Source organism: Aythya marila, assembly GCF_965140915.1.
Source record: "Aythya marila genome assembly, chromosome: 3".
In the NCBI taxonomy this organism is placed as follows: Eukaryota; Metazoa; Chordata; class Aves; order Anseriformes; family Anatidae; genus Aythya; species Aythya marila.
Genome location: NC_139044.1, coordinates 80,701,021 through 80,711,657, shown reverse-complemented (window position 1 = coordinate 80,711,657; position 10,637 = coordinate 80,701,021).

The following is a 10,637-nucleotide window of genomic DNA, read 5'->3' as shown; positions in this document are numbered from 1 at the left end:
GAATATTGATATTGTTTAACATAAACACAGCTTCCATTATATTTTGTTTAGGTGTTGGGGGCAATCAGCCTCTTAACTGCAAAAGTGGTGTGGCTGTGTGACTTAGGCAATAGTTTTATTTTACTATCAATGTGCATTGTTTACTTCAGTAAGCTTATGTTATGCCAGAGGAGTTCGTCATGTACTGTTATGGCTTAAAAGAATTTCTGACATACACAAAGTACAGTACAGAAAATGCCATTGCTATATTTGTAAGTATATTCCCAATATTCATATGCTTTTTGTATATGCTATATATATTTCCAATATTCATATGCCTTTCGTATATGCTATATATATTTTTTGTATATGCTATATATATCCATCCCCAAATATGAACAATACACAGTACACTTGCAATTGTTACAAAGCTTCATTTTAAAGTATTACCCTTGCTTTTCATTAAAGTACTTATCTGCAATCAAATGAACGAGAAATTAGGTTGATTAAATAGTTCCAATATTCTGAATAGCTGGATGTAGGGAGTTCCATGGACTGGAGCAGGATTCGGAGGCTGCCAGTCGTGGTGCAGGATATGACAGTGCCCTGAAGTTACTCCAGTTTCGCAGCTTGTTGGCTGTTAACAAATGATGCATTTGCTTCATGGGGAAAAGCAGAGTTCCATTTTCACCCTTGTAACAAGTACTTTAGGCAGCACTTAACACTTCTATAACTATTATGGTTATATACTCTAATACATATTTCTGCATAACATTACAGCACACATTAAACGTTGTGCAGATTCCTTGTGAAAGCATCTTCCTATGATTACTGTAATGAAATGCACTTTGCATAGATAATATTGTAGAACTTGATGTTTCCACAAATAGATAGCTCTCAAACTAGGGCTATGAAAAGGAAATAATCTTCAGCTTGAAATCTGTTCATAAATAACAATAATCTTTTATAGCAATTCTATATTTTTAGTGATGCCCCAAAGCAATTGAAGAGAAGAAAGTAGCAGGAAAAGAAAAAGCAGAAGGATTATTTTGGCAAGCATGCAGCTTTTTCCCCTTAACTTTTTATTCATGAAGACACAGTTGCAAGGAACTTGGCCAGGAGCCCCAGAAACAGCATACAGACATGATCTCTGTGCTTATTCTTGGGTAAAACTAAAACTGAGAGTTTGATGGCTGAGGATTAATTCTCCTAATTTCTGTGAGTAATTTCTGTGTTTCTGCACTCTTGAAAACCAGACTATGTTAGAGTGAAATGTGAATGTTTATTAACAATAGCTGTTTTACTAAAAGACCTACTGCAAATATGGATTGGTACAGCCACTTTGGATTGGTACAGCCACCTACTTACCCAAACGGGTATTAAATTAGTTACTAGTACTCTTATGTTGATAAAACTGCATCTACACTAGGGTCTGCTTTTTTTTCCCCTCCTTTATTTTTTTTTTCTCATTTTTTCCTTTACCAATTCTGGAAGAATAGAAGTGCAAAGTTAAATTGTACCAGGACCCAATGAGAAAGCCCCCTTTCAGTAATTCATCTAATTCTTTTGGGAAGTGCTCCAAAACTGGGTACTGTTGTGATGAACGTGACAGGAAATTTCTTTCTGAGTATGAAGATGAGCTAACCCTTGGTGATCTCATCATTTCAGTGGAAGTACTGGGGGGAAGAATTGTAAGCGAATGAATCCTTATGAAGTTTCAGGTTTCTGTTCCTTCCTCCCTCCTATATATTTAACCAAGGAAAGGGAGATGTAAGTATCTGATCGTGTTGCTGTTTCATAAAAGACCTATGGACTGCAAAGAGTGAAGTTTAAATAAATCAAACGGTGATCTAACCAAAAAGCACAAATAAAAAGCAGAATTGGAAAATACTTGTTTGTCCTAAAATTATCTCCAGTGAACAGAAAAACAAAGAAAAAGCACTTTAAACATTACAAATGTTTTGTGAATCCAAAACTCAAAGTGAGGCCAAGCAATTTACTCTAGTAATGTCTTTATTCCTCAGAAGAGAATTCACAAGCCCACACTGACAGGGGACCAGTCAGTGCTCCAGCTGCACCCAGCACTGCTTTAATTAGTGGCAAAGAAAGGGCACTGAAGTCCTTGTAGAAGCCAGTTTAAAATCTTCCTGTACAAACGTCATGGCAGATAATGCTGGGGAGAGGATGAGACTCTCCTGCAGCAGCTGATCACAGATAAATGTAGCAAGTCCTGAGGCAGAGCTGTGCTTTCGGTGTAGTGCTGCATTGCTTATCTCTCCCGAATCCTCTCCAAGAGGAGCATGAGGCAGCCTGGTGTCAGGATGGGAACTCGGGGCTGAAATCTTAGTCCCAGGAAACAGTAAAAGTTTAGGCTCTAACCCTGCTGAGGTCAACGTTTTGCTTCACATGTTCTAGCTACAGAAAAGCTAAATGCTACTGTCCTGTCATTTTTAACCTCATTTCCAAGGCTTTTTCATGCTTTGATTAAGTAAGGCTACCTTCTTCACAAGCACTGATGATCCCAGCTGTGGAAATCTGTTAGTTTCTAGTCTTATGACATATGCATTTATCATATCATTTATCAATTTATCTTTTGTGTATTTATCACTTTTTGTCTTATCTGTCTCTACTAAGAACCTATCACAATTATCTGGTTATGTCAATTAGGCAATTACAAAATTTGGAAGCAAATGCTGGTCATTGTATGTCTGCATATACAGTCAATGAGTGAGGGAAAACATTTGGACAGTATCCGAGCCTTGCTTGTTTGTATGGGGCACATGTGCTGGTTTTGCCAGGTTTTTGAGTTGTCTTTCACCTTAACACACTGTAGCTTGTCCTCCTAAACCTAGATTAGGCGTGATAGCACAGACAGAAGCAAAGCACAGTGTAATTAGTAACAGTGAGTACTACCTGATTACTCTAACCTGCTGAGCTAATATAAATGATACTTTTATGATACTTGTTAATGTCACAGTTAAAATTCTGAGCAAATTGTAGACTGTGGTGAAGCAGTGGTGGAGTAACCTGTGTGCGTGGTTGAAGCCTTTGGATGTCAGCCAGCGGGTGGCAACTGGAGGAAAGCTTCGGTGGGTGACCATCCCCATGTGCACTTCTACAAAATGTCCCAGAATAGCATTACATGAAGTAGGTGCTAAATTCCCTCAAGAGCGGCAGAGCTGATGGTATCAGAAATCTCTCTTTTGTAGGTAATATATTCTGCCAAATTTTAATTGCCATGCACGCTCACATACAAAATGAATCTTTTCAGTGAGAATTTGTGAAATACCCACCTTATATTACTGAAAGTGCTTACTTCTTGCAGTACAGTTTTAAAGATGGTAGAAGATTAGTTTGGAAATAGATAAAAGAGTTTTTATAGTTGGCTTACTCTTCAGGGATTGTCAATATGCATACTTACTGATAAAGAGATGATGCTGTGGCTGGAATAGATGCACCCTTTCAAAAACGTCACCTTTCATTAACACAAAATGCGCTCCTCAGTTCCTTGCCCCTGTCTGTCATACACACGTTCACATCATGTAAATTAACACTGAGCTTTCTTTTATGGTTGAGGAAGGTTGGAAAAGAGAACCTAATGATTATTTCATATTTGCAGAGAATCTGTTCCCTGCCAAGAAACTGTGATGGACTGATGTGAATTCTGAGATGGAAGTACTAGTGACCAGATCGTAATGCCTGCTGGCAACTTGATTTTGTACTTAGCAAAAATACCTGAAAGTGCAGGAGGGATGGTGGGCTCTGATCCTGGGAACTGCTTTTTATCTCCGGGTTAAATGAATGCCTCCCCTGATCTAGGTTAGGAGCACCATTTCCCTTGTTCTTTAAGTGACAACAAGGAGCCTTCCTTGCCCCATGCTCTGGTGACAGTTGTGTGCTTCAGAGCTGCTCCAGGGCTGCTTTCCCTTGTGCTGGGTATGTGGACAAAGCTCATAGTGAAGCCACACACACTACATCCTTATAGACTGACATTTCAGGAGGCTTGGCCAGTTTTGTATGTTATGTGTATTACACATGCATATATAGAAAATGTTTCCTTATATGCATGCTTATTTATAGGATGCTTCTGTTTCTTTTTTCTTTTTTTTTTTTCTTTTTTTTTTCTTTTTTTTTTCTTTTTTTTTTTTTTTTTCTGGACATATGGTGAACAGTATTGTACATCACGTGAGTTATTAAATAACAAGATCCTATATTGATTTATATCAAAGTGAATCTGACTGCTGTAACATAAATACCATTTCTTGTGAATATCTTCCAACTGAACTGTAAATGTTATGTTTTTCCTGCAGAAACTACACAGATTATATTCTGCTGTAGGCAAACTTTCAAGTTTAGCCTTCTGTAACATCAACTATTGCTTCCAAAACACACAGCGCTGGTACTCTATTCTTGCCTTCTACTTCTACAGCTCTGAACATTGCAGCGCAAACCTGTCTGTCACAATCTCCCTGCAGACAGAGATGAGCAAATTAGCTACAATGAATATTTATTGAATTTATTCATTTGTGACTGTCACAAATAAACCCGTAGAGGACAAAGGCCTTAGAGGCTATGATTTTGATGCTTTCTTTAAAATTGCTTGTGAGTAGTGTGTGTGGCAATGCATCAGCCTAGAAATACTTACGAACTTTTAAGTTATTGCTAGGTACATATAGCAATATAGCTGTACCTATACACTCATAGGTACAGCGATAAGCTTGCTTTGAGTTTATTTTTCTTGCTGTATGACTGGTATTTTTTCATCTTTCTCATGGGCTGTTTTCAATCACAAAGAACTAAACAAGCACTCAAGTATTTATTTATTGTAAAAGTTCTTGCACAAGTGTTCACATTAGTTTTCTTTATAGCTTTCATTCAAGCGAGTTACATTTTGAATAGTTATGAAGAGCAAATAAAAAGCATCAGGAGTACTATCAAAAACAAATGATCAGTTTTATTCCTGCAGTTTATGCTTGTGGATTTCTTTGTTCTAAATTTGGTCAGTCCTTTTTGCAATAAACCTATTGGAAAAGACTTCCAAATATCGTATTATTTAATTCAAAATTACAAGTGCTAAGCATTGCTGTCAAAGTGAATTTGTGCAAAAGTCATAGTTAAATATTTGGTTGTGTTGAGTATATTTGCAGAATGCTAGAATAACAGAAATGAGCCTATTAAACTGATAAAAAAGGGGAAATATGGGGACTTTAATTCCTCACTTCTGTTTTGTCTCTGATATGTACAGTTTTAAGAGATGTTGCCCCATTAATGTGATATTTCTCAAACTGTAGTTAGGACTTTACATGTAGTTGAAGTGTGGTGGCCTTCTTTTGCAATTTAGCTGAATTCCTGGAAAATGCAGTTCTGAGTTGATGCAAACCATTTGTGAATTTATGTTGGATTCAGAAGACTGTTTCAATTCAAAATAGCAAAATAATACAAATATTGACAGCTTGAAATATTCCATATGAACGGTCTCTGACTTGGATTCAACTGTGTAAAATAAGGGAGAGGGAAACATTTAAGAAAATGTTTTGGGTGAAAGAGAATGTTGCAGAATAAGTATTTTTCTTTTTCATATCTGTAAGAAATAACTAAAAATACTTTGTTCTAGGTAAACTTGAAGTTTACTGGGAAAGCTTCAGTTTAAAAGCCTTTAAAGAGCAATCATTTTCTTTCACGCAGCTGATGACTCAGGCAGTTGTTTCTTTCATTGTTCTGAAGCGCTTGTTGCCAGCCTAGCAGCTACATTTCTGGATAGCTCTGGCTTACTTGGTTTAGGATTTTGTCACAAAGTTCATGAGTTTTTCTGACTAAACCAAGAAAATAATCTCTGTCATTGCTACTGCATGTTTTACTCCACCAGATGTTTCTGTGCTGTGATGAAATCTGCAGACAGCAGCAAAATTAGAAGGTTCATGAAGAGAAGAGCACAGAGTCAAAAAGCAGGCTGACGCAGAGGATGTGTGCAAGAGGGAGCATGGCTTCAACTTCCCAGCCAGATGTAGAGTGAAAAAAAATCCCAGTGAGATGTAGAGTGAAAAAAATCCACTCAATCCTGATCTAAAGCAGTCGGGGGGAATAGCTGGTACAGGCTGTGAAGCTGGGTGACAGCCTGCTTTTTAAAGCAGCAAATTGTGTTGTTGTTTCATGTAGGTTCTCCACACTTGCTCATCCTCATTTCACTTGATGAAACTTGGGCTAGCCATTCCGTCTGTCCAGTTACACCCAAATGCTGTATGTAGCAATTTAATGCCTAATTTAAAGGATAGGAGAGGTAGAGTTATGAGTTATGGGAACCTTCTCCACTCCTGTGTCTCCAGTGGTTTCAGTGTTAGGTGTATTATCTAGGAGGAGAGACGGAACTGGGATTTCTGGCTTTCATATGACAGCAGCCTCACAACAAAAAATGAATGCCCCCCACCAGTGTGCATGTATCCCTAACAGGTTTTGGAATGACCTTCCCATGTGTGCTCTAATGTGCAAACTGGTCAGCAAATCTGCTCAAAATGTATCATACACATGTACGTTCAAGTTGGTCATAGGAGGACTGTGAGCACCAATGTGACATAGCCATGCAAAAAGCTAATGTTTTCCACAATATAGTGCTTCTGACATTGTGCAAGATACCAGTTGCTCTACAGAGTTCAGGACACCAATGCTCAGGGAAGATTGATTCACATTGGAACAGATGCAGAAAAAGGCAAGAAAGATGGTCAGGAGAATAGAAGATTTCTCTCTGACAAAAAAGTTAAAGCATGTAACATGTTTAACACAGGGAAAAAAAACAAACTCTTTGGGGAGTGTTATAGAGCTGCCTTAATTCTTAAGACAGGATTGTTCAGAAACATAGATACCATGCAGCAGAGTTTTTCCTTGGTCTTTATTTTCGTACACTTGGAGAATGTATCTACCTGTTCCACGTCTAAGTGACCCTTTGGGAGCATTAATAAAGACTGAGCCCATCACATGCTGAAAATACGGTGTCATTTCAGAATTAATGGCATATGTGAAGTGATAGTTTAAACAACTAAAATTTGTATCAAACTATTTCAAGAGAAAGCAGGCTTTCAGAGTCACCAGTGAAAAACCCTTAGCCCCCAACACTGATAATAACTTTTCAAAAGTGGTATGAAACTTCAGTTGTGGTATTAAGTTTTCCCCATAAGTCCTATACCTCATGTTTAGATACTACAAAGTGTAATAGATTTATCATTTGTTCCCTGTGCTCCTGAATACAGAAACCCATGCCACTTTATCCCTTTTAAATCACACACCAAAAAAAAGTCATCATAGTAAAGCAACAGGAAATAATACATTGCACTTTTGGTACTTTTTACTGTAATTCAACGTATGGTGAATAACCTTCATAAATAGTTGGATATTATTAGCCGCGTTACATGGATAGAAGGGAGGCAAGCATGAATATGAGGATTGTGCAAGGTCACACAGCAAATAAATGTGGATAAATTACCACTACTGAAACTGATATGCCTCTGGGTAAAATTCAGCAGCTGTCTGACCATGAGCGAAAACATTAAAGCAGATGAGATGAGAACCTCATGCAATCAAAACTCCCTGTGATTTTCGTAAGGTAAACAGATGGACTGTGATGGGCGAGACCTGAATTTCTCCAGGGGGTGCGTTCAAGAAAAATCAAACTGGAATAAATTCATATGCTCATTAGTCTTCACATGGATAATCTCAAAAACGGCATCAGTAATTACTGTTTCACCTTTTGCATTCATCACATTAAGAATTACCAAAGCAGCCACCAGAGTGCACCAGATACATTTCAGAGCAACTTGCAGGAAAAGAGAGGAAGGTGTGAAGTTTCTCCCCCTCTTCTTTTCTTCTTTTCTTTTTGCTGAAGTTTGAAACAAGCCAGCTGTTCAAATTTGTGTGTGGAGGGCAGTGAGGGAGAAGGCCAGCACTTGCAGAAAGCCAGGAGGCGGTTGTTTCTCATACGCACTGTTGTGTCTGTGCGGTTGCTTCTGTGTCAGTTCTGTGTTGCCTACAAAATTCCCCCTCATACTGAGCTGTCTTCTGGTAGTATTGGACATATTTTTTCCATAAAGAATGCTATGGAAAAATTGAATGTGGGATGCACGTTAGTTTGAAGGATCAGACTGTCAGAAATATTCATGATGTGCAGGCTAGCAAGGATGTTATCAGATTTCTGTATGCAAATTTACTTTCTGTGTAAACATGCACGTGTGACTTCATCTCCATTTTGATACTCGGGGTAGCTAAGCTGATCTAAAACATCTCCTACATACTAGGACATTTCAAAGTATTGAGTACTCCACATTTTATATGCCGTATGTTGCACATTGTAAATGAACAATGTCTTCTATATGTTCACAGGCAGCATAAAAACAGTAAAGATGTAGTTTATCTGATAGATGTGGACATCTGCATGTGACCTACTCATCTAGTTTATCTTTCTAGCCTGTGGAAGGAAACAGACAGTTATAGAGCGTGATTCATCTTCATGTCCTAAAGTGGATGGATGACGTAGGTCAAATGATTCTACCCACTAAAAGTGAATTTCTTTCACGGACTTCTAGTGGAGCCTAAAATCACTTGCACAGATATAGACATAAAGTGTTAAACAGCAGAAATCATACCCTGTGTGTGTAATATTCTTTCCTGTACTACAGGAAATATAAATTTCCTATATATAATAGGAAAGAATATCTTTCCTGTATATAATATTCTTTCCCATATTGCTGCTCGCGTTGCTCATTAACGGCTGCAGAACTCTGTTAAAGTGTGCGGTTCTTTGTGTAGTGAAGTGCACCACCACGTGGGGTATGAAGCTTAGCTAGTGTTAGACTTCATCTTACAATGTATGAACAACTTTCTGCTTCATGCCTTTTCTGGCTGTTAGCTGGAATCCTGGAAACATAATTTGGACAATGGAAATGCTGCCATTTTATTTGAATGTGAATTAGGTGAGGGAGCTGACTGAGGCATTTTCTTAGTTGAAGATCTCTCTGAACAAATTTTACAGTAGGTAATGCTAGGGAAAGGATGAAACTCTCCTGCACTGGGTCATTACAAATGTATTTTACAAGTCCTGAGGTACAGTTGTCCATTCACTGCAGCTCTGCACTTGTTGTCTGAACACTACAGTATTGCTTCTAAGGGGATCTCTGGAGCTCAGCAGAAATAAATCCGTGCTGGGCTGTTGAAGTCAGTCTGTGAATTGGAACTTCTAAGCTTATCTGTTATAATTTCCTCAAACCAGTGCTTCTCAGTAGAAGCAGTAAAATGCAGTACTCAGTAAAATTCAGTAGACTGCATTTTTACCTGCTGATAATTGCTGCATCATCAAGAACATGAAATGTGTAAAATCAGCCATCACCTGGAAATAATAATTAAAAAAAAAAATCAATGTAGTTTTGAACTTTTTTTTATTAAAAAAAAAAAAAAGGAAAAAAAATCATTTTGCAGTAAAGAGTGAAAAACAGATATTGAACAAATATATATTCGGTCCTTATAAAACCGTGGTGAAGAATGGTGCTGATGAGGCATTTTCTTTTTAGCAATTGCTTTGTGAAGAAAACACTAAGCATTAGAATCCTGCACTGCTTGGCCCTGGTGACTGATTATATTAAGTGTAAGGGTACTTCATGACATCTTAATCTAAATATTTGAACTCTTTGAAGGAGTCCTGGGTTCAGCAGTAAGACAGCCTGATTTGTAATCTCCTTTCTCAATTATATCTCTTTCTACCACATAAAGCTATATGCCTCAAATGTTGCATTCTTATCTAGCTGATAACAAGTAACCTTGCTTTTTAAATAAGTATACCTGTACCTTGTTAAGAACAAGAATTGCAACTGCAAACTTGATAATTACTGAGTATAAATTGGTTTAGGCAGAGGACAGACCGGTGAAAGAGTGGTGATATTCTTGTCAGTTTACAGCAATAATGCATCTGTAGATCTAGATTATTTATCTGCCTCCAGAATGATTTCAGCAAAGAAAACTAAACTGTGCTGGAGTTATGCTGTCATAACAGGACAGAGTTTGATCCTATCAAGCTGTCAACCAGAGTAAAGAAAAAAGCGTGCCTGGAGTTAAGCTCTTAAATCCACAGGAGCTGTTGCATGCTCAGCACATTTGAAACATGTCATACTAAAGACAGATTTAAAGAAGGGAATTGCTATCTCTGTTATTTCTGAGTTATCAGTAATTTAGTCTCTATTCTTATTTATTAATAGAACTTTTTTTCTTGGTCCTTTTCCAACCCTCCTTGTGATACACTTACAAAAGCGTGCTTATTCTCCAGCTGATGACTGTAAACTCAGTCTGGGTTTTGCCATTCTTTATCAGCCTCCACTATTCCCCTGTGGACTCGGCAGCATGCAACCCTTCTCCCCATTTTCCATTTGTTGCAATTTTTTCTTTTACCAGTTCCTTCTGATGCCATGCTGGTACATTGTGCTTCATTCTTTTTACAGCGGAAATATGGTGTATCCTAATTATAATTTATTTTAAGATGCTTATCAAAGGATAAATACTTTATATTTTTACTCTTATAGCACCTAATATATATTCTTTTGGGCATTGGGTTTTGGCAAGCACTCATTAAACTCAGAATGCTTTAAATATTTTTACTTTTTTTTTTTTTTTTTTTTTTTTTTAAT